A 25054-nucleotide genomic window follows, 5' to 3' on the forward strand; every position below is an offset into this window, starting at 1 on the left:
CGTGTCTTCTTTGGCTTAGGGCGGCCAGGTCCAGGTAAGGAAAGGTTTCTCTCTGGGGGCGGTGGTCCGGCGGAAGCCATTTTACAGAACAATGGATTCACGTATACACGATGTGGCCTGGAGGGATGAAACTGCCGTGGCTAGGTCAAGCGTCGACTTTCTTCCCTCCCGTGCCGCGGGTGGACATGTCATATTACTTTAAACCAATCACAGCTAGCAGCGGAGGGAGGTAAGGATGCATGGCGCAATTACAGTCCGATACGTCATATGACGTCACTGATAACTCGACAAAGACACACACTGCGCAACCTACGTGCGCCGCTTACACAACATGGCAGATGGCGGGAGAGATGGCAGGAGGTTTGGATCCAAAAATGGCGTGGCTCGCCAGCCACTCTCCGCGTAAAGGGGTACACGCACCGCGGAAAGTGAGCATTCCGGTTTCGCCAGGGTACCTCGTAAACGTGGAAACGCGTAAAGTGGGACCACGTAAAGCGAGGGTTGACTGTGTATATATATATATATATATATATATATATATATCCACATATATCCACAGTCATGTGCCGGTTAACGTCCGACCGAACCATGTCCGATCGCATATACATCGTGTCTAAAAAAAAAACAATATATATATATATATATATATATATATATATATCCACATATATCCACAGTCATGTGCCGGTTAACGTCCGACCGAACCATGTCCGATCGCATATACATCCGTGGGCCCCCAAAAAAAAAACAACGTGACACCTGCTGGACTACCACTCCACGACCCCCCTGACGGAGACATGATAATCCTCCCCATACTGGTCAGATATTATGTGTTAAAGAAATATGCTTCCTGACTTAGGCTTTATTAAGCATTTGCTTTCAGGTGAAATGTTAACCTACATCTATTGAGGATAAAATCTTTCATCTACAAATTGACAATAACACATTTGCTGTAATCAGACATATGTACTTGCCTCAACAATTGCAACCCCAGTTGCAATTGGGGTTGCAATTTCAAATTCTGTGGCATTACTAAAAATAGTAAAGTTTCTTGTGCACTCTAAGATTAAGAGAGAAAACGGAGGACTCAGGCGTTGTGATGTGAGAGAAAATGGACTCGTATGACGGGGGACCAAATAAAAAAGCATAGCTACATGTTTTGTGGACTACAGTATTAAGCGTACCCTTTTCATCACTTTGTAATAAACCTAGCCATGCCTATGTGTGTATATGATATTTACCATAACATTATATATATATTCAGTGGGTCTAAATGGTCGTAAAATGGGAAACTTGGGGTTGGGTCTTGGGTGCCTGAACCATAGGTTCTGTACTTTCGTTATGGCGGGGTCCCAATTAGGCGCGATAACCAAGGGATGACTGTACTGTACTGTATATACTTGTGACACTGGCCAGTTGCTTCTGGTGTTATGGTACAGGGGTACCAAGTGACAGCACTAGGATCCCGCTTCCTCTATCAAGGAATAAACAATTAAAATTGAAATTGAAAAAAAAACATTCAAATAATGTGAAGTAGCGTACCAAATGGCCTTAGAGTGGGCATAGTCACGTTTGCGTCACGTATGCATCGCGTATTCTTATCGATTGTGCTGCCAGGCGTATAACGATACAGTACAGTAACTATGTATCCATAATATGTTTTGATAGATATAAGAAATGCCTATGTTACTGTTTCTGTTTTTTGTCTATTGTAGTGTACAGTACATTACTTTTAATTTGATTTCTTTACTTACAAAATAAAAAGTTTACAAACTGTATAACAGTTTAGGCTTTGTTTTTGCTCTCGGCAGCGTCGCATCATCATCGTCCATTCCTCATTACCTCCGCGTATCGTGAACGTTAATATTCCATTGTCTTCATTTGATTTTATTAAAATCAATCCACCCTAAAGTTAATTATGGGTCCCAAACGCAGCTCAACCAGCCCTAGTGGTAGCAGCAGCAAGAAACAACACAAGAGCATTAATTTGGAGGAGAAGCAGAAAATAATAAGACAGCGTGACGGCGGTAAATCTGTGAATGATATTGCACGTGATTTCGGCATGTCACTATGATCACGACGATAATGAAAAACAGAGAGAAGATTCTTGAAAAGGATCGGCTTCACTGAAGGCAACAAGATTGACCAAGTTTCGAGAGGGGCCGATATCAAATATGGAAAAGATGCTGATGACCTGGATTGAAGACCAGACTCAAAATCGAGTCCCACTCAGCACGCTAACCATCACGGCCAAAGCAAAAAGTTTGTTCGAGATGTTGAAGCAACAAGCAGGAGCCGACTACAACAGAGAGTTTTTCGCAAGCTCTGGCTTGTTTAAGCGCTTTAAACATCGCTATGGGCTGCATAACGTCAAGGTCAGCGGCGAGTCGGCGAGCGCGGATTCTGCAGGTGCTGCGGAATTCATCGAAACCTTGGACAACCTTATCGTCGAGGGAGGATATTTGCCCCAGCAAATAATTAATATGGTCGAAACCTCGGTGTTTTGGAAGAGGATGCCCGAAAGGTCATTCATACACAAGGAGGCCAAGTCGATGCCAGGCTTTAAGGCATTCAAGGATCGAGTGACTGTTATGTTGGGCGGGAGTGTTACCGGATTCAAGTTGAAACCTTTTGTGGTGTGGCATAGTAAAAACCCCAGGGCTTTTAAAAAAGTCAACAAACTTACGTTACCAGTGTATTATAGAGCCAACCAAAAGTCATGGATGATGCAAGCATTGTTCCAGGATGCTCTTCTCAACTGCTATGCTAGTGACCTTGAAAAATACTGCAAAGAAGAAGGGATAGAGTTCAAAATTTTGTTAATTTTGGACAATGCTCCAGGTCACCCCCCCCTTCATTGGTGACCTCCACCCCAACATCAAAGTGGTTTTCCTGCTGCCGAATACCACCTCTTTGATTCAGCCTATGGATCAAGGGGCTATTGCAGCTTTCAAGTCCTACTACCTCAGGAGGACCTTTGCAATGGCTATTTCTGCAACGGATGATGGCGAGAAGACACTGAGGGAGTTTTGGAGAGAATACAACATATTCCACTGCATCAAGAACATTGCTTGGGCCTGGGATGATGTCACAAAACAATGTTTGAACGGAGTGTGGAAAAAATATTGAAGAGATTTGTGAACGATTTCAGGGGTTTTGAGACGATCACAGAACTCGAGAAAATTACTAACAATCTTGTGAACTTGGCAAACGAGCTGAACCTCGGCGTGGACGACAACGATATAGAAGAACTGCTAGACATTGTTCCTGAAGAATTAACCAACGAAGAGTTGTTAGAGTTACAGGAACATCAAATAGCTGAAGAAGAGGCAAGGGAAAAGGAAAGCGAGGAGGAGGTGGAGGAGATACCGAAGAAGTTCACTGTAAAGAGGTTATCTAAGTTCTTCGCCAGCCTTAACACTCTGCTGAAAAGTGCCGAAGAGATGGACCCCAACACTGAACGCTTCTCACTCATAGAGAGGAATGCACATACAGTGTTTGCCGCATATCGTCAAATCTACGAGGAGAAGAAAAAGCTGACAAAACAAACAACGCTCGACACTTTCATCAAAAAAACAAGTCATCCCCACGACGAACCTCAGCCAGGCCCTTCACACGCTACAGATGATATCGTCATTGAAGCTGCAACTGAGGAACCTGTGTATCAAATTGATAGCAGTGACAGTGATGTTGATGATCCAGGAATGGCTTAAATTGTGTAATGTATATGTAAATTGTATACTGTACTTAAGTTAAATAAGTGAAATGTAAAATTTAATTTTCAAAGTAAAACGTAAGAAAAGTCCATCAGATTTAAGGATACGATACTGCATTTACTTCTCAATCAGTGAACAGTGTAGTGTTTAATTTTACTATACTGTACTGTACCTGTTTTACTGTATGTATATTATACTGTACCTGTATTTTTTTTACTTCAATATATTAGCAATTGTAGACATTTTGTTATTATATTAGCCTTCCTAACCTCCGTGTTTCATTAGTTGTGTACGTTATCTAGTGAATTTAGTCAATATTGTACAGTAACAATGGACCTAAGTGCAAACCTGTATTGTACATGTACTAAATGATTACGGTACTAAAATTGTTATGTCTATTGCAAATACCTGTATAGCTTGTTTATACTGGTATTCAAAAAAATTACTATCTTACAAGAATCCAAGCTATGTAAGTTATATTCACCCAGGCTGTTTGGGTGGCAAATTATGAGAAGAGCTTAGTCACTCTTAAGTAATGATAAATAAACACACAGGCCTTCAACGCCAACTGTCAAATCTTTTCTCAAATAAATAAAGACACTGTCACCTCACCTCACGCTCGGCTGGCTACCTCCCTCCCTGTGTTCCTAGACAAAAGATTGGTGATTTCTTTATGTTTATTTTATATAATATCTCAGACTAAAGTTAGGATAATATAATTTGCATTGCTGAAATCCTGCAAGACAGAGATTAATTTGAATATAAGCATCATATATTTTGCTCAAGATATAAAAAATGTAGTACATTAGTGTACAATACTGTAGTACATTTTATAAAAAAAATTTCTACTGTATTTTTGAGTAGATTTACATAAATTTCTTCATTTATTTTCATACATTTACAGAAATACTGTAAATGACTTTAGTGCAAAGCTGGAGTGCACATGCACTAATTTGATTACGGTACTAAAATTCTTATGTCCAGTGCGAATTACAACATGTTTATATTCAAATAAATCGGTTTCTTACAAGAATCCCAGCTATGTTAATTATATTCTCCTAGGTCATATCACTGGCATTTTAAAATGAGAGAAGCTTAGTAGGACTGTTAAATAAACACACAGAGACCTTCGCCTCAAACTTATCACCTCAACCCCCCCACCCCCCCAAACCCTCGCTGGGTGGCGTGGCTGTATCCATCAGTCCCCCCCCCCTCCCCCCAGCCAGGCTTTTAGGCTTACAGTTTTTATCTTATATAATATCTCAGACTAAAGTTAGGAGATTATAATTTGCATTGCTGGAATCCTTGCAAAACAGCCAATAATTTGAATATAAACGTCATATATTTTGCTCAAGAGATAAAAATTGTTGTACATTAGTGTACAGTACTGTAGTGCATTTTATAAAAAAGTTTTTCAACTGTATTTTTGGGTAGATTTACATAGATTTCTTAGTGCAAAGCTGGAGTGCACATGTACTAATTTGATTACGGTACTAAAATTGTTTTGTCTAGTGCAAATTATAGCATGTTTATATTCAAATTAATCAGTATCTTACAAGAATCCCAACAATGTTAATTATATTCACCCAGGTCATGTCACTGGCTTTTTATAAGAGAGAAGCTTAGTCACTTAAGAACTGATAAATATACAGGTACACGCGTTAGACCTTGCTCCGGTGCCAATTGTCAAATGTACTACCTCCCCTCCCCCCAAGCCCCCTCGCTCGCTCCCTCCCTCCCTCTCCCCCAACTGCCCAGCGTTGCTGGAATCCTTGTAAAACAGTGAATAATTTTAATATAAACGTCATATATTTTGCACAAGAGATAAAAATTAATCACCTGTATCACATTACAGTAGTGATTTAAGAGTAAAAGTGTATATGTACGTATATAGTATTCCACATACACATAAGTATAAATAAAAAGTTTATGTGATGATCGTACAACATCCATTTCGGTTAACGTCACGTTTTCAAGAACGTATCTAGGACGTTAACCAGCGCATGACTGTAGTGAAAAGGAGTGATAACATGCACTGGTGTTGCCAAGCGTCCCTCAACAGTTGATCTTTAACTCGCCACCACGCAGACACACAAATGTTCATCAGTTAACCACATAAAAATTTGTCATACAATAAGACCCCACTCTGGATGCTTGCTGTCTTAATTCCCATGTTAGCGGTGTGTGGGTCGTGTTAGGGTGTGTGGGTGATGTTGGTATGTGTGGATGGTGTTGGGCTATTAATTGATGAATAATAAATAAGCAATATTGTAGTGTCAATGACAGTCGTTTGATGACTTAGCACATACAGTAAAACCTTATTAAGGTGGACCCCACTAAGGCCGCCATTGCTTAAGCCAGACAAAATTATTTTCCTAAAAATAATACAAAAATTAAAATAATAAAAATAAAAAAAAATTAGAACAAAATTTGTCCTCCGGTGACATTTCTGCAAAACTTCAAGGGACCAAGGTATCAGCATGTGGGACACAGGTGCCCAAGAGTTATCAAGTGTTATTTGTGGGAATATTATTTCATTCACTCTAGTGATGATACAATGTTTCTTATTATGTTATCATAGGTAAATGCATTGTTTATATAATTTGTTTATCACTGTGCCCATCACCGTTTTCAAATTAGACTTCAAGATATGTATTTCTCTCATATGTATTTTGATCATACACCTGGCAACGGGAGCCTGGGAGCGAGTGAGTGTACATGAAGAAAGTTAGGTATATCTACCCGAAAATACGAGTTGAAAAACAACCATAACACCAGAGCTTAGCCCAGTAGCCTGGTGGTTACAGTGATGAGTTTATCCTGGCTACAATGCCATGATTAATCACTATTAAACACTATTATATCAGTAAACACAATTAATAACAGTAAATCCAGTGAAATATGGCAGGGAGGGGTGAGAGATACAACTGCAGAAGTCACCTAGGAGCACAACCTTATCTTCTCTGGGGATAGAGGTTAGCATTCTGTCAAGGTCAGCATAGACGGCCTCCATGATGTCATCCTTTGCATCCAGTGTTGGGGCATGTGCACTGATGAAAAAGCATCATGAGGCACTCGTTGATACCAACAGGCATTTCAGTTAACCTATTATGTAGGATGGATTGGCCACTGGCAAAGCCAACTCTGTAAATGCGGGTCCTCCCTGCAGCAGGCTTGCCCTTCTGTGAGTTGACCCTCATCTAGGAGCTGGGATTCACTAATGGTTGCAAAGTCGATGTTGTACACAAACAGCTCCTTTGTCACTAGGGCATTCTTTCAGGAAGCTCATTTGTGCCAGTATCCAGAAGGGTCCTGACATTCCATGTGACGACCGTAAGAAGTTGTATACAGTAAACCTTTGATAACTCGGCACACGTGGGGCTCTGGCTTTGCTGAGTTATCCCAAATTCCGACTTATCGAGGCACTTCCAGTACGACCCATATACAGTACAGTATGTGTACATGTAATTACTAAATGTAAAAAAGTAACACTTACCAGCACTGCAGGTGAAGAATGAATCATCATAGTAAGTGACCCAGAGGCATGGTAGGTGATGCAGGTGGACAGATATGCCAAGATTTTCCCAGATAATTTTCTATATCTCGGCATTTCCTAAGTTACACTGTAATACATTCCAAAACCACATCCGGGGCGTCAGTCAACGTCACAACACGTTATAGCAGGACTGGCCAATGAGACGGGATTACGAGATAGTGTGACGAGGGTGAGCTAACCACCGTGAACCATTTGCTGGGGGGGTTTGACTTCTGGCCTGGCCCGGTCAACACACACTGCCATGAACCTTGTGCTTTGGGAGTCCTGCTGTGAGCTGCATGCTATGGGAATCTTGCAATGAACTGTGTGCTGTGGGAATGCGGCCATGCGTCGTGGGAGTGCGGCTGTGCGTCATGGGGGTGCTGAAGTGTCATTACCAGTGTTGTGTGTTTTTATTATTAAATTGTTAAATCCATTCTTACACGTTGTTAATACCAACCCTATTATTCTAATGGAAATAGCATATCATGCACCTCGGCTGGGATTCCATCAGGCCCTGAGGCTTTGTAATTTTTCATCTGTTTGACGGCAGTAACTACCTCATCCAGGGATGAAGGATAGCTGAGGTGGGTCAGCTCTGGATGCTGAGGGACCTGCTGGGTAGTCAGGACATCCACATCGGTGTTTCAGTTGAGCAATGAATAGTAGTGCTCTTTCCAGCGCTGAAGGAGGCCTTCATCGTCTTTAATTATGAAGTTACCACCATATGAGCGGAGGGGGGTTTTGCCACAAGTGGTTGGCCCATAAAATGTTTTAATGGGATTAAAAAACTTGCGCATCTTGTGCCGATCTGCATGTTTTTGTATTTCACATGCTTTATTTTTAAGCCTGTCATTCTTTAGAATGCGAAGTTCCCCCTGGGCAGCTGCTTTATTCTTGCGGAAGGTGTCAGGTATGGTCTGAAAGTGAGGGTTGTTCTGCTAGTCAGTAAAAGCAGCACGTTTATCATCAATGAGTACTTTGATTGCCGGTTTATTTTCATCAAACCAGTCCTGGTGTTTTCTTTTGATCTGGCCGAGGGTCTGTCTGCAGGTTTTTGTCATAACAGTGTTGAGAGTATCCCATTAAGCACTGGGATTCGTGTTGTTTGCTGTTGGGTTGTCTATAAGCCAATGTTCGAGTTGCTCTCTGAAAGCATGTGCTACCACTGGATCTTCCAGACGCTTAGTATTAAAACCTCTTTTGGAGGCTTGCTGCCTTCGCCGTTTTGGGGCAATGTAAAGTGAGAGTTTGGCTCTGACAAGTTCATGATCAGTGTCACAGTGGTCTGAGCCACTAATGGCACAGGTGATGAGGACATCTCGGCGATCTCTTTCTCTGACAATGATGTAGTCAATGAGATGCTAGTGTATGAATCATGGGTGTTGCCACTGATTTTTACTTTGTGGTTCTCGGTTATTCGCGGACGACACCCTGGATGTACCCAAAAATGTCTGTGGATAGTTTAAAGTTGCCCGCATTTTCGCGGCTGGGACAGGGAGCCATTTATTTTTGAGACAGTAATTTCCTTTATCTGTATTGTAAATATATGTGTCTACACACACACACACACACACACATACACATACAGTATACTGTACAATACTACAGGTAAAAGAAATAATTGTCCTAAGGGCAAACACGAAGGGAATACAGTGGTGTATGCTATAACAAATCTAATTGGTTCCAGAACCTTGTTCGTTATAGCATTCGTTCGTTATAGGATTAATTCGTTCCAGGCCCCCAAATACAACCACTTAACACTGAAAAATATAATATAAAATTGTAGAAATTTTAAAAAAGTTCATAAATATGCATCTAAACCCCTGAAATAAAGAATATCATTGATACTTGTAATAAAAAAACAATAAATTAGTAAAAAAAAAAAAAAAAAAAAAAAAATTAAATTATGTTCGTTGTTGGAGTTTTGTTCGTTATAGCATTCTCAATTTTATAGGTAAAACCGTTCGTTATAGGAATATTCGTAGTAGGATCCATTCGTTATAGCATACCCCACTGTATACATTTCTTTGTACACAAGTAAAAATGTATTCCCCCCCCCGGTCCGCAAGTGTTATTCGCGGATTTGGCGATTTGCAGCCATTCGGAAAACCTAATCACCACGAATTTGGGGGGGGGGCTGTACCTGTACCCGTACCCTGCATATACAATAGTGTATATATCTCATAGGTAAAAAAAACACTAACATCATCAGGAATGCATCTCCATATATGCAATGGTCCCAAATTCATTTCTCTAATGCAATTAGAGCAGATGTGAATGAAATATTATGCACTTTGTGCTAGTAGCCTTGTGCCTCAAAATTACCTTAGCTTTCGTCTTTAGTCAAGACATCCTCCTGCCATGAGAACCACTAATCCCCCACCCAACATTTGGGTGACCTAACATTGCATCAGGTCAGTAACATGAGACCAATTAGCCCTCACCCCACCTCCACCTGACATTGCATCAGGTCAGGTCAGTAACACGAGACCCACTAATCCCCCACAGCTCCATGTTAGTAGAAAATACCAGTCTTCACTGTAACTCGCAGCTTCATTCACAATGCACCTCACTCACCCATATCATATAGATTTCTAGTTTTTTAAATATGTTTATTTAACCAAACTTTTAGATAAACTATTCTGGATTACAGTAAAGCCTCGAATAACGACGGTAATGTTCCTCCAATATTGCAGTGTAAGGTAAATCATCTTATTGTGAATCTTTAATTACACCCTTAAGTCCCATGTTAAGGTGCTGCTCGCAGTGCCCACCTCGCTGGGTGGCGGAGCCGTCAGTCCCTCCCCCAAGTAAGTGGTTGAGGTGATAAGTTTGAGGCGAAGGTCTCTGTGTGTTTATTTAACAGTCCTACTAAGCTTCTCTCATTTTAAAATGCCATTGATATGACCTAGGAGAATATAATTAACACAGCTGGGATCCTTGTAAGATACTGATTTATTTGAATATAAACATGTTGTAATTCGCACTAGACATAACAATTTTAGTACCGTAATCAAATTAGTACATGTGCACTCCAGCTCTGCACTAAGGTCATTTATTTATTTTACATTTCTTTTAGTATGGTGTGTGCTTGTAAATGGATGAAAATAAATGTAGAAATTTATGTAAATCTACCCAAAAATACAGTTGAAAAACTTTTTATAAAATGTACTACAGTATTGTACACTAATGTACTACATTTTTTATATCTTTAGCAAAATATATGACGCTTATATTCAAATTAATCTCTGTCTTGCAAGGATTTCAGCAATGCAAATTATATTATCCTAACTTTAGTCTGAGATATTATATAAAATAAACATAAAGAAATCACCAATCTTTTTTCTTGGAACACGAAGGTGGCAGGAAGACCGAGGGTGGGGGTGTGAGGTGACAGAATGTCTGGCGTTTGTTTATTTATTTGAGATAAGATTTGATAGTTGGCGCTGAAGGCCTGCCTGCGTGTTTATTTATCATTAGTTAAGAGTGACTAAGCTCTTCTCATAATTTTCCACCCAAACGACCTGGGTGAATATAACCTACATTGGAGGGATTCTTGTAAGATAGTTATTTATTTGAATGTTTTTTTCAATTTAAATTTTAATTGTTTATTCCTTGATAGAGGAAGCAGGATCCTAGTGCTGTCACTTGGTACCCCTGTACCATAACACCAGAAGCAACTGGCCAGTGTCACAAGTATATACAGTACAGTCATCCCTTGGTTATCGCGCCTAATTGGGATCCCGCCGATAACGAAAGCACAGAACCTATGGGATTTATTCTAATTGGTTCAGGCACCCAAGACACAACCCCAAGTTTCCCATTTTACGACCATTTAGACCCACTAAATGTATATATAATGTTATGGTAAATATCATAAACACACATAGGCATGGCTAGGTTTATTACAAAGTGATGAAAAGGGTACGCTTAATACTGTAGTCCACAAAACATGTAGCATACGCTTTTGTTTATTTGGTCCCCCGTCATAGGAGTCATTTTCTCTCACCTCAGGACGCCTGAGTCCTCCGTTTTCTCTCTTAATCTTAAGAGTGCACCAGAAACTTTACTATTTTTAGTAATGCCACAGAATTTGAAATTGCAACCCCAATTGTAAGTGGGGTTGCAATTGTTGAGGCAACTACATATGTCTGATTACAGCAAATGTGTTATTGTCAATTTGTAGGTGAAAGATTTTATCCTCAATAGATGTAGGTTAACATTTCACCTGTAGGCAAATGCTTAGAAAAGCCTAAGTAAGGAAGCATATTCCTTTAACACATAATATCTGACCAGTATGGGGAGGATCATTGTCTCTCCATCACTGGGTCGTGGAGTGGTGGTCCAGCAGGCATCACTTTTTTTTTGGTGGGGGGGGGGGGCACGGACGTATATACGATCAGACGTTGTTCGGTCGGACGTTAACCGGCGCATGACTTTACAGGTATTCCCCGACTTACGACCGACTCGACTTACGTCCACCCGCACTTACGACCTGCCTCAGTCGTACCAAAATGTGATCAAATTATGTATTTTTGAGTACCAAAGTCAGTACACAGACAAAATTTTCATCTGTAATTCACTTTAAAATAGCTGGCAAGCTTAAAAAGTGAGTGTTTTGTGGTGCTGAGAAGAAAAAGAGACCCAAATTTTCGATTATCTATGTGTTATTTAAGCATTTCGACTTACGACCATTTTGACTTACGACCTGGATGTCAGTCCCTAACCCCGTCGTAAGTCGGGAAGTACCTGTATATAAGTCTAATGTAATTAACTCATTTACATAACTTCTGCCTATAAGACAGGGGCTAATACATTGCTCGGTCACACCATCCAAGCTCCGCGAGGAATAAACTAATCTTGCAGAAGAACCCTATACATAAACCTAACCATGTTACATGCATATGTGTGTAAACACTAAACTGGGAAGCTGACACCTGCGGTTGAACAGCTACTCAAGCCCTAGTCTGCAATGCCTTATTGAGAGTATATTAAGTACATTGGCAAAATTGGGAGATTCTGACTTACAAAACAAAAATATTACAGCCAATATCAATACAATAGTGGAAAATTTTTAACTTGGGTATAGCAAATCCTGTAATAACATGCAAAAATAGATCTCTCCTATTTTGTTTTTAAGAATGCACCTTCTTAGCAATGTACAAACTTGCTACTATAATCATGCCGGATGAATGAGTGAGTGTGTGGTGCTTAGGACTCTGCGACGAAACATTAATTTTTGCAGAGAGTAATAGTACAGTTGTAAAGGGTTCTACCACGGTATGGCTGAAAATTTACAGTGTAATAATATAGAACCATCATATTTATAGTTTGAAAAGATGTGTATGACATTAACATTAATATAAAACTATCATATTTGTATTTTGAAAATTATTAACATTATTAACCTGACATATTTGTGGTTTAAACATTATTAACATTATTATCCTTCCTGGGAAATAAAAAAAAATCCACATTTTCTACGTCTAAGGTTTGAAAAATTATTTAGATGCGAACCGAAAATATAACCTTGACCATCCTTTTACAGTAAATTGATTTAAATTATAATTAAAATAATTTAAGTATTAATAGATGAACAGGTGAAAAATAAATACTGGAAATTATATTACATCAGTATACAGGTTGAACCTCCCTATTCCGGTACTCTATTCTCTGGCACCTCCCGTCGTCCGTCAAAATTTTTGTTTGCCGGACGGCCGCTAGTACCCACCGGCGCTGGTATCCATGGTTCGGCATACCCTCTGCTTACATCTGGTCCTCGTGGAGTTTGGTGCATTCCTCGGTATTTCAAGTGTTTCTGTAATAGTTCACTTGTTATTTACCCTTAACATGCCTCCTAAGCATATTTATTTTATAATTTCATTTACTGTACAGATATTTTTTTCTTCTTTACAGGTGAACATCACCAATTTATGTTCAGGTACCATAACTATTTTGTCATTTTAAGTGCAGAATGAGAATTATTGTTTATCTATTTTCGTTTATTACAGTTACACCGTACAGTAGAACGTGGATATAACGCGAGATATGTTCCAAGAGAGGCCGCTATAAACTGAATTTGCACTAAATCGAAGTGTTTTTTAAATTGAATAAATTAGTTTGGTACTTGAGAGAAACTCAAAATACTAAAAAGACTGAGAGTCTACCCAGATGCACCTCAGCCCATCTCCTAGAATAAACAAAACATTGTTTTTTGTAGTATTATGTTAAAACAAATACAGGTTGTACCTCTCTAGTCCGGCAACCTCGGGACCTGACCGGTGCCGGACCATGGAAATTGCCGGACCATGGAAATTCACCCTTTTCCTGGATAGATAGTGACTTGTGCTTATGCCTGGAAGCACTAGCATCACTTTCTCTGCGTCATGGTCTCTTTGAAGACATATTGAAGGGTTAAATGTCGTATAGTAGCTTCTCAAATTTCGCGAGTTTTTAATTATTAACGTATTTTATTGGAACACAAAAAAATAAATAAATAAAAATTTTGACGGCGGAAACTTGAATTTCGACGGGTTTGAACGGCCCGCCAACGTGCAGGCGACGTGCATAATCGTGTAAACAGCGTCATTTCTCTTATGTACAAAAGATTCATTATTGTTTATTACTGAATGTCTTTTTTATTGAATTAATGTTTATGTGTGCAAAATGAGCAATACACTTCATTAATAATACGTAGAAAATTAAAACACATGAGGAAATGACACAGCATTGTTTTCGTTGATTACAAAACCAGTGACTGACTGGTTCTACATATAAAACTGAAGAAAATAAGACCTTGGTTGTAGCTGTAGTAAAATTAATATGGTTGTTTTAAGTAATGTTATTTAATGTTAATAAATGGAACAATAGAAGTAGCTAACGATAATGGTAAAGAAAAAGAGAGATCGCATATGTAAGTGCGCATGCGCACACGTGAAAACATATCGTCATTACTTTACATAAGAATATGAAAGCAACACTTATTTACTGTTCATATATATTTTAATTAATGTTTCTGAATTTGTTTTTATTGAATTAATGTACGTGTGTGCAAAATTAACAATACAATTTATTAATAATACGTGGAATATTAGAGGAGACGAGACGGCTGCCGGCATTGTTTATGTTAAAGCTTACGAAACCAGTGACTGATTGGTTCTACATATAAAACTGAAGAAAATAAGACCCTGAGTTTAGCTGTAGTAAAATTAATGTAAAAAATGAATATGGTTGCTTGAAGTACCTGTAATGTTATTTAATGTTAATAAATGGAACAATATAAGTAGCTAACCATTAATGGTAAAAAAAAAGTGAGACTGCTCGTATGTAAGTGCGCACATGTGAAAATATATCGTCATTACTCTACATAAGAATATGAAAGCAACACTTATTTACTGCTCATATATATTGAAGGGTTAAATGTTGTACTCTGTATAGACAAGCAGAGAGAGAGAGAGAGCAGCCGAACTGCCGGATGTAAACAAACCTTAATTTCCCGCGGCTTTTTTTTTAAGGGGATTAGCCCACCCGGGCATAGGTCACTGACCCACATTGGGGCCTGAGGGGCAAAAATTTAATACTCCTGTAATAATAATAATAATTCAGATAAGTAAAAAAAAAAAAAAAAAAAAAAAAAAAAAAAAAAAAAAAAAAAAAAAAAAAAAAAAGCTGCCTATTTACCTATTGGACAAACTAAAATCGTTCTGGACCACGGGAGTTTCCGTACCACAGAATGCCGGACTAGAGAGGTACAACCTGTACTCATAAGTCAACACAGCTAAAATTGAGGGATGCGAAATGGTCTGTTTTCTGGCTGGGAAGATTGGGGGCGGGGTGATATGTTTGACAGTTGATGCCAATGTCTAGTTCTTATTTATTTATGTCCTTAAGAGTGACTTTAAGCTTTTCTCTTATAAAATGTAATTGATCTAACATGGGAGAATATAATTAACATTGCTGGTGATTAATTTGAATATAAACATGCTATAGCTCGCATTAGACATACAAATTTTAGTTCTAACTTAAGAACTTTATTACAGAGAGCAAAAATTTTTATCGTGCAAATATATGACGTTTATATTCAAATTATTCGCTGTCTTGCAAGGATTCCAGCAATGCAAATTATATTCTCCTAACTTTAGTCTGTGACATTATATAAGATAAAAACTGTAAGCCTATAACCACCAAACTCTGGCTGGGAAGGAGGAAGGAGAAGTGACAGTGACATGTTTGACAGTTGGCACCGAAGGTCTAGTGAAGTATTTATTTGTTTATTTATGTCCTTTAGATTGAGTTTTTGTTTTTTGCTTATATAATGTCACAGAAGTGACCGAGGAGATTATAATTTACATTGCTGGAATTCTTATGAGATAGTGATTAATTTGAATATAAATATGCTATAGTTTGCACTCGACAAAAATTTTAGTAATCATTTAGTACATTATTTTGAGTATATGTACAGTACAGCTTTGCTCTTAGGACAGTGTAGCGTGCCCAGAGAAACATTAGGCGCAAAATTTTAAACATGATGCTCCAGATTGGTGCATCAATAATAATATGTATATTACAAAGACCACCTGTGGTTCGGAAAATTCTATAGTTCGGTCAGGTCAGGTCCAAAGGGTGCCGGATTAGGGAGGTTCAACCTTTATATTAAAACAAGTAAGACACCTATAAAATAGAAATAACCTACATGACGGCTAACGTGTGATGGTATGGTGTAGAAATATATATTTGTGTTTATAAATATCGTGCATTTCAGTAAAATACCAATTCCTTGTAGGCTTGACACGAAGAATCCTTTCAGCAAAATAAAAAAATTTCTTGAATATGAAATTGTCGCCACAATCCCGTAGACTTGCGTGTGTCGCTCACAGGAGACACAGCTGATACAAAGGTCCTGGTGACTGGGTCAATGTCCACAAAAATCCTGAGTACCGTATATCACGGCCTATAAGACGAAATTTGAACATTAAAAAAATCTGCCCAAAGTTAGGGGGTCGTCTAAACCACCAAGTTTAAAATTCTTACCTCTTAAATATTGTGGTTTAGTGTGTCAAGAGTGGTGATGAAAACATCGTAAGCCACTCACAAGGTCTTACCACTAATTATTTTATACTGAAACTTACGTTTGGCAAGCTGGATTCAAATTAAGATTACCGGTATATTAAAATAATAAAAATGTATTATAAACCTGTCTAACATACCGTAAAAGAGATTTATACCCCTGTAATAAACACAGCTATCATCACACACCCCTCCCCACGCCCCCCCCATTTGCCAGTGAGGAGACAAGAAAGGAAAAGTGCATTAATTCTTGAAACTATCGACGGTTAATTACAGACGCTCAAGTGACGTCACTAGTGTTTACACTACACCAGCTGGTAATATTTGATGCCATTACTTGAAGTGAATTGGCCTTATTTTAAGTAACTAACTATAAATAAATACAAAAATTAAAAAAAAAGATCAAAACTGAGAAATAATATACTGTATGTATGTTGTGTTGTCAAAGTAAGAGGAACAATTGTGTAAGTACGTAATATTTTTTCACTCAAATCCTAATGAAACACTACTGGAGAACATTCCTTTGTCGCAAAACAGTTTATAAATTAAAGAAAATAATTACAGTGTGTTTAATATATTACAGTATATTATAAATAAATAAATAAAACAAATAATTCGGTAAATCTATTTAAAGTAAATGGAAAATAAGCAAACATGTTATTTACCAAGACCCTTCCGTCTGGCTCAGGGTGAGATGGAGGGGAGATAAAGAAGGCTATTTATAGCCCATCAGAAGTGGCTAGTACCCTAATGCACCATAAATAATTCATTGAACATTCATTTTTTGTACATAGTATATTCAGTATATATATATATATATATATATATATATATATATATATATATATATATATATATATATATATATATATATATATATATATATATATATATATATATATATATATATATATATATATACTGGTAACCTTTTTCACTCAAATCCTAATGAAACACCACAATTAGAATACGGTGGTTGCTGTTGAACCACATGTTGTATAAATAGTCACACCACCGAGACGAGGGAACACTCCCACCACGCTTCAGTGACGTCACTAGTGTTTACACTACACCAGCGAGTATAATTTGATGACATTACTTGAAGTGAATTGGCCTTATTTTAAAAAATCAAGGATGGTTGGTAAAGGACTACTGAGTCAGTGGGTAAGTGTCACATTTGGGGTACTGGTCTTATACAGCAAATAGAGCTCAAAAGCTACTTTTTAAATGGAAATTTGGGGGGGGCGTCTTATGCACCCCGCCGCCTTATAGGCCGTGATATACGGTACAGCAAACTGGAAAACTGCTCCATGCCAGTGAACTCAGGGACTCTGGGGTTCACTGGGTACACTAGTGCATTCACCACGCCATACTCATTCATAATGATGACACCAATCTCTCGTGGTTGGAGGTGTGTCATCACTAAGGGGGGTGCTGGTAACTGGGGGTTAGTCACGCCATACGAAAGAATGTTGGTTGATGAGTACAGTAGTCACAACAACTGTAACAGTGAGTGATTTATTTGCAGAACTAATGTTCACTTCAGCTCACAGGAGTGCTACCATATAACAGCAATTATAATAACTCAGTAATGGTTACTGATAAAAATAAATTTTTTACATCATCTTGGATGACAAAATAAAAATCACTCAACATATAACTTTTCACGACGGTATATATCCACGTGCACTTAGAAAAAAATATGTAAACTTCAGGAACACTGATCTCAGATATGGATCCGGTCCTTTTCACTGCCACTTACGAAACTATTTATATGTTTGTTACATCACAATATGAGTAACAGGAGAACAGATTATCTCAACTGTTACTCAACTCCAGTGTGACGAATAACTTCTGTTTGAGAATTGTCACAGTTACTTGGAGTACACTTGACTAATTGGAAACTGTAGACTGGTCACCATAGACTGGTCCTAGACTGAGTCCTCTTAAGCCATGCTTTGCCAACTATGTAACATCATCATCTTTGTAACAGTAGGAATAGGAGATACAATTACCTCGACTGTTACTACTGCAGATTGGAGACTTGAGTCACCTTGAGCTGCCACCTTTGTAACGATTTGCTTCTTATTAACAAATGTGACAGTAAGACAGTAATGGGGAGAACGTATCTCTACCTTTACCAACTGTGTATCCGTTGAGGAGACTGTTACCGAGAATATAGCAGCTACTTGTGAAACTCATATACTGTATGTAACAACCTTCCAGGGTTGTCACCACTTGTAACAGCCACTTGAGAAGCACATTACCTTACATTCTAGCACACTAAAATATAGATAAAAGATTATTGGATCTCCTGTCGTGAAATCCAATATGTTCCTTTGTACTTGTATTTATTATAAAAAGTTTGTAGAAACACTTTCAAAAAGTTTACTCGATGTAGCTATTGAGAGTTACATAGGGTGATAGAGTATATAAGTCTAATGTAATTTACCCATTTATATAAATATGTCTGCCTATAAGACAGAGGCTAATACAACCACTAATGGCAAAGAAAAAAAGTGAGATGGATTGGCGCCAACATAATACGTGCGCATTCAAGGAAACATAGCGTCATTTATCTAATTAAGATTATGTACAAAAGATTCATTATTGCTTATTATTGAATATGTATTTGATAGAAGTAATGTTTATACAGTATTACCCCGCTTAATGCGGTTTCGCTTAGCGCGTTTTACCGTATACGCGGTGCCTCGCCAGAGCTGAACTTTCACTTAACGCGGGTTTTTTCCACGTATACGCGGTGAGTGTCCGGCTCGAGAGCTATTTTTAGATTCGCCCCACCCTGCCTGACTGCCTGTTTTAGCTCATAAAATTCATACAAATTACCCAGCCAGAATATAATTTACATTGCTGGAATTCTTACAATATGATGATCATTTTGAAAACAAACATCATAGATTTTGCATTAGACATACAAATTTTAGATATAATGTTTACTCTGAGTAAATATGTTATTTTTTGTGCAAAATATATGACATTTGTATTCAAAATATTCCTGGGCTTACAAGGAATCCAGCAATGTCAATTATATTATCCTAACTTTAGTTTGAGGTATTCTTAATTACTAAAAAGGTAAATATTCTGGTTTTCCCACACATCTGGTGGGACGGTTGGTGGGGGGTGGGGGGGGGAGGGAGGGACCGACCGACCATCTGTTACCGTGTGGAGAATATTTTTTTTTTTTTTATTAACTGAAGATATTTGTTTTAGCTCATAAAATTCATACAAATTACCCGGTCAGAATATAATTTACATTGCTGGAATTCTTACAATATGATGATCATTTTGAATATAAACATCATAGGTTTTGCATTAGACATACAAATTTTAGATGTAATGTTTACTCTGAGTAAATATGTTATCTTTTGTGCAAATTATATGACATTTATATTCAAAATATTCCTGGTCTTACAAGGAACCCAGCAATGTCAATTATATTATCCTAACTTTAATCTGAGGTATTATTTAATACTAAATGTTAAAATTTAGTTTTTTCACCCAACATCTCTTGAAGGGAGGATTGGTGGGGGGTGGGGGGGAGGGTTGGGACTGACCGCGCGGTTGGAAGAGGGGGGAGGCAAGGTGGAGTACTTTGGTTGACAGTGTCGTGAAGAATATTTTTTTTTTTTTATTAACTGAAGATATTTGTTTTAGCTCATAAAATTCATACAAATTACCCGGCCAGAATATAATTTACATTGCTGGAATTCTTACAATTTGCATCATTATTTTGAATATAAACATCACAGATTTTGCATTAGACATACAAATTTTAGATATAATGTATACCTATAAAATAGGCTATGTTATCTTTTAGAAAAAATATATGATATTTATATTCAAAAATATTCTGGTCTTGCCATGAACCCAGCAATGTCAATTGTATTATCGTAACTTAGTTTGAGTGTATTATTTATTGTTTCTAGTGGTTTCCAAAATTTCTCAGAGGGAAGAGCCAGTGAGTGTAGTGTGAGAAGAGGGGGAGGGAGTCGAGTCCATTATTTGAATGGACATTAACTTGACGACTGTATTTCTCTATTTCTCTTAAGTATTAATTGTGTGCATGTACCATCATAAAATTAAGATGTTATTTTTACTAGAACATAGGTATTGTGTCGGAAAAAGTGGAGTTTGGGGGTCGGGCAAGTTTCTATTGGAATTAATCCCATATGTTCTGTTGTTCACTTAGCGTGGTTTTCACTTAACACGGTACCCTGTGGGTTTTATTGACCGCGTTAAGCGGGTACTACTGTATATCCAAAATGAGTAATACAAATCATTAATAATATGTAGAATATTAAAACACACAAGAGGAGACGAGACAGCATTGTTTTCTTTAGTGTTTTCTGTCGGAATGATGGTTCAACATTTGAAACTGAAGAAAATAAGACCCTGGTTGTAGCTGGAGTAAAATTAATTCAATAAAATTAATATATATGTAACCGGCCGGAATTCTTACTACTTAGTGTTTGTTTTTTTAGTTATAGTGGATGGTAATGCAGTGGAAGTGCCCTTCAGAGAATATCGAACCAGCACAAACACAAACTTCCATGACCGTGGAATAGCTAGCTCCTGTGATTGGGGTTAATGAGACGCGCTGGTAAAAGATAGCACTTCTATTCCTTCCAACACTACAGACAGAATCAATAATTGTACACAAGCACTAGAGTACTTCTTAGCTGGCTTACAACACTGCAATGGGAAACAAAAGTTGTACATGGTATCAACAAAGTTATTAAAAGATATTAATTGCATCCAAAAAGAACTAATAATGCAGCAGTACTACAGACACCAGAACGAGGAACTCATCTGAAACAATTCCTTCATACATCCTACATCACTTAGTGGCACATACAGGGTAAGACATTAAAAAAATATTACTTGCACCGATGAAAATGCTTTAAGTGCATCCGACAAAATTATAGCAATCCCTGAGGAATAGAAATCCTGATTTAGTCATACTACACTAGAACATGGATCACTCATAGCCTGTCTGGGATGACCCACAAAATACTCTAATCCTAACTGTCCTAGAACCCGAAGGTTGTAACTACTAACCTGCCAAGGGGCAAGCATTGACAAGAAACCGAGAAAATCACTCATGACCCATCAGGCAGGTGGGTGCTCCACTGTTTTTTCATTACTCTTTCTAGGTTTCAGGAGTCATGAGTGTATTTCTCCACCAACACCAGTAACATGCTTCACACATACTGTAAGTTCAGAATGCACCCGTACTTTAAGGTGCTACAGCATTCACCAATTTTTTGAAGAGGAACTCCTATGTTCCACATGCACAATCAACCATGAGGAGTGTTGATCTCACACCTGGACTTGGTTATTCTAATCACATTTCACCACCATCACCCGTAACATGCTTCACACATAAGTTCAGAATGCACCCGTACTTTAAGGTGCTACAGCATTCACCAATTTTTTTAAGAGGAACTCCTACGTCCCACATGTGCAATCAACCATGGGGAGCGTTGATTACACACCTAGACTTGGCTATTATAATCACTTGCACACAATACTGGGGAGATGAATGTGTCTATGTAACCACTAGAACTCCCGGTCGCAGCGCAGACCCTTCATTCACTCAGTCTGCACTCAGTTGGCTGACTCCCAATATTTCATGGACAGGAAGAGAGCGACCGTCGGCCTGCCTAGTTAGGCCGGCTCCGAGTACAACCAGGTGAACCCTGCCCAACTGAGGAGGGTCTACCTTCCCATTAGTAAGATTTTTCACTGACTGACTGAGGAGATGTGTGGGTGGTTCTTGTGGTATTGTATGAACCTAGGTGGGGAGATTCGATGATTCAGATCAACCACAACCAAGCTTCCGGTCAGTCACGGTAGTTTGGTAGGTACGGAGACCCATCTGCTCGCTGGCCGGGTGGGTATCCACCCCGTGAGTCGCCAGCTATGTCTTCCAAACCGCTATCACCACCAACCATCAGCCACCAACCAAGTGGGGCCCGTGACCCTGCAAAAGGAGTACTGTAGTTTGTTGTTTACTGTTAAATTCTTCTCCGCCTATTTAAACACGGCCTGAGAGATCAGGACTTACTGCAACACGGATGAACGAGCAGGAAGGGATGAGGCCACGCGTTGTTTTTCCTTGGCGGAACGCGAGTTAGACGCCTGCTTCGTCAATGACTGTGAGCTAGTGAGGCCCGGGTACGCCTGCATCCCTCAGGCGCCTGGCCCATGACGTCATCTTTCGCAAGATTTCTAATAGTTTCTTTGGGACACTCGTAACATTTAGATTTGGGAACTATCCACAATAACTTTAAATTTTATAATTGTCCCCTAACTTCATGAATCGTGTTTACATTAATTCGATAAGGTACATTTAAATTTCTATAAGCCTAATTCAAAATGCTTCCACCCCCCTGACTGAGGGTGTTGCTTGCAGGTTTTGTTTTGACTTGCCACGAGACGTGGGTGTTTCAGCCTAGCCTACTTATGTTTCCCTGTTTGGCAGATCGGTCATTTTTGTTCTAACGTCTCTAAATATCACATTAAAATTTCTGAATATTACATATAATTTTAAGTACAGTAGTACCCCGATTTCTGGTCAATTGAACCCACAGGGTACATGAAAAATCCGCGTAAATGGAACAACAGAACATATGGGATTAATTCCAACTCCACTTTTTCCGACACAATATCTATGTTGTAGTAAAAATAACATCTAAATTTTATGATGGTATGCTCACACAATTAATATTTAAGAGAAATACAGTCGCCAGGTTAATGTCCATTCAAATAATAGACTCAAATCCCCCCCCCTCTTCCCAGCTCACTGGCCCCTACCTCTCTGAGAAATGATTGGGTGAAACACTAGATTTTAACGTTTAGTAATAAATAATACCTCAGACTAAAGTTAGGATAATATAATTGACATTTCTGGATTCCTTGCAGGTCAGGGAATATTTTGAATGTAAACTTCATATATTTTGCACAAAAGATAAAATACTTGCTTTGTGTAAACCAAATTATTACATAAGATCTAAAATTTGTATGTCTAATGCAAAATCCATGATGTTTATATTCAAAATGATCATCATATTGTAAGAATTCCAGCAATGTAAACTATATTCTGGCTGGGTAATTTGTATGAATTTTATGAGCTAAATAAAAAAAAAAAATTATACTTCATGCGTATATGGGTAGATGAACAGCGGAAAGTGAAAGTTCGGTTCTGGCGAGGCACGGTGTATATGAGAAATCGCGTAAAGTGAAACCGCGTAAAGCGGGGTAATACTGTAATGTTATTTAATGTTAATAAATGGTACAGTAAAAGTAGCTTACCATTAATGGTAAAGAAAAAAGTAAGACTGCTACGCCATCATATGTAAGTGTGTACATGTGAAAACACATCATCATTACTCTTCATAAGAATATGAAAACAAAGCTTGTTTATTGTTCATATTTGTTTTAAATAATATTTACGAATGTAAAACAAAAATTCTACTCACCTTTGGCAGTAAATCTAAAACATAAGGACAGCCAATGATGTGCGAGTTTTTACTCAGATGATGAAGTCATCAGGCTCAACTTTGGCTGAAGCTGTAGCTTTCCATAAAGATATCATGACTTGCTGAAACTGTTACTGAACTTGAAGTTGTTGCTGAAGCTTCTTATGATGCTGAATTTGATAGTGTAGCTGAAGTTGATGGTTTAGGCCTTCAAATAATAATGCTGTCTAAAGAACCTTGCACAGCTGCTTTCTTTTCTCATTATACATCTTTATGTAGAGGTCATTTGCATTTTTCATGTCCTTGTTAATTTCAATGCTTTGTTCTGTTAGTGGATCCATTTCAAAAAATATGTTCATTGCTTGCTCCATATAATATCACACAGACATTTCACCTTTTTCATATCGTTTTAACACATCTAGTTTCTTGGCTAAGCTTAGATACTCTCCTTTAGCTTTTGAATCAGCACTACCATCACTTGCTCTCTTGCTCATGCTGAATAGGGATGCAAAAATGATGTAAGAAACCTGAGAAAGTTTTTCTCCTTTTATTGTTCTCATGCGTGAAAACAAGGGCCCGCCAACTGCGGCTGTTTATGCAAGTGATGTTGGCATCACCATTCACAAGCCCAGCAGCCTCCATGCACAAGGCGTGTTTTTTTGTTATTGCTTTTTTATAATGCATATGGGGATTTAGTTATTATTTATGTGAAAATGTATTTATTTGTTTTTTATTCTATTTTTGTCATAAATATGAAGAAAATAATGGCGTGAATTGAATTGGGACCTAAATTAACCAGGGTCTTAAATATGAATTGTCGTTAGTAGAACCGTCGTTATCGGAGGCTTTCCTGTATTCTTGTAAAGAGATGGAGATTTTACTTAATTAGAACTACCCTTATTGACTCGGGGAATTTAGACTCTTGGAAAACATTCCCCAGCACCCAGAAGCAGTCTGAGGATATGGGACTAGTGTCTGTTTGTACAAGAGACATTCTTTTGACTCTCAGAAACTTTTCCCAGTACAGTGGGGTATGCTATAACGAACGGATCCTACTACGAATATTCCTATAACGAACGGTTTTGCCTATAAAATTGAGAATGCAATAATGAACGAAACCCCTACAACGAACATTATTTAAATTTTTTTTTTTTTTTTTTATACTAATTTATTGTTTTTTATTACAAGTATTAATGATATTCTTTATTTCAGGGGTTTAGATGCATATTTAT

At 38.1% G+C, this 25054-nt stretch overlaps 1 protein-coding gene across 1 annotated transcript in view; it reads left to right on the forward strand.

Moving 5' to 3' along the window:
* The window catches only part of LOC121865593, a 157627-nt gene that overhangs the window by 20970 nt on the left and 111603 nt on the right, over nucleotides 1-25054 (forward strand). The window lies entirely within an intron of this gene.

The sequence above is a fragment of the Homarus americanus genome, unplaced genomic scaffold, assembly GCF_018991925.1.
Source record: "Homarus americanus isolate GMGI-L3 unplaced genomic scaffold, GMGI_Hamer_2.0 scaffold17533, whole genome shotgun sequence".
NCBI lineage: Eukaryota > Metazoa > Arthropoda > Malacostraca > Decapoda > Nephropidae > Homarus > Homarus americanus.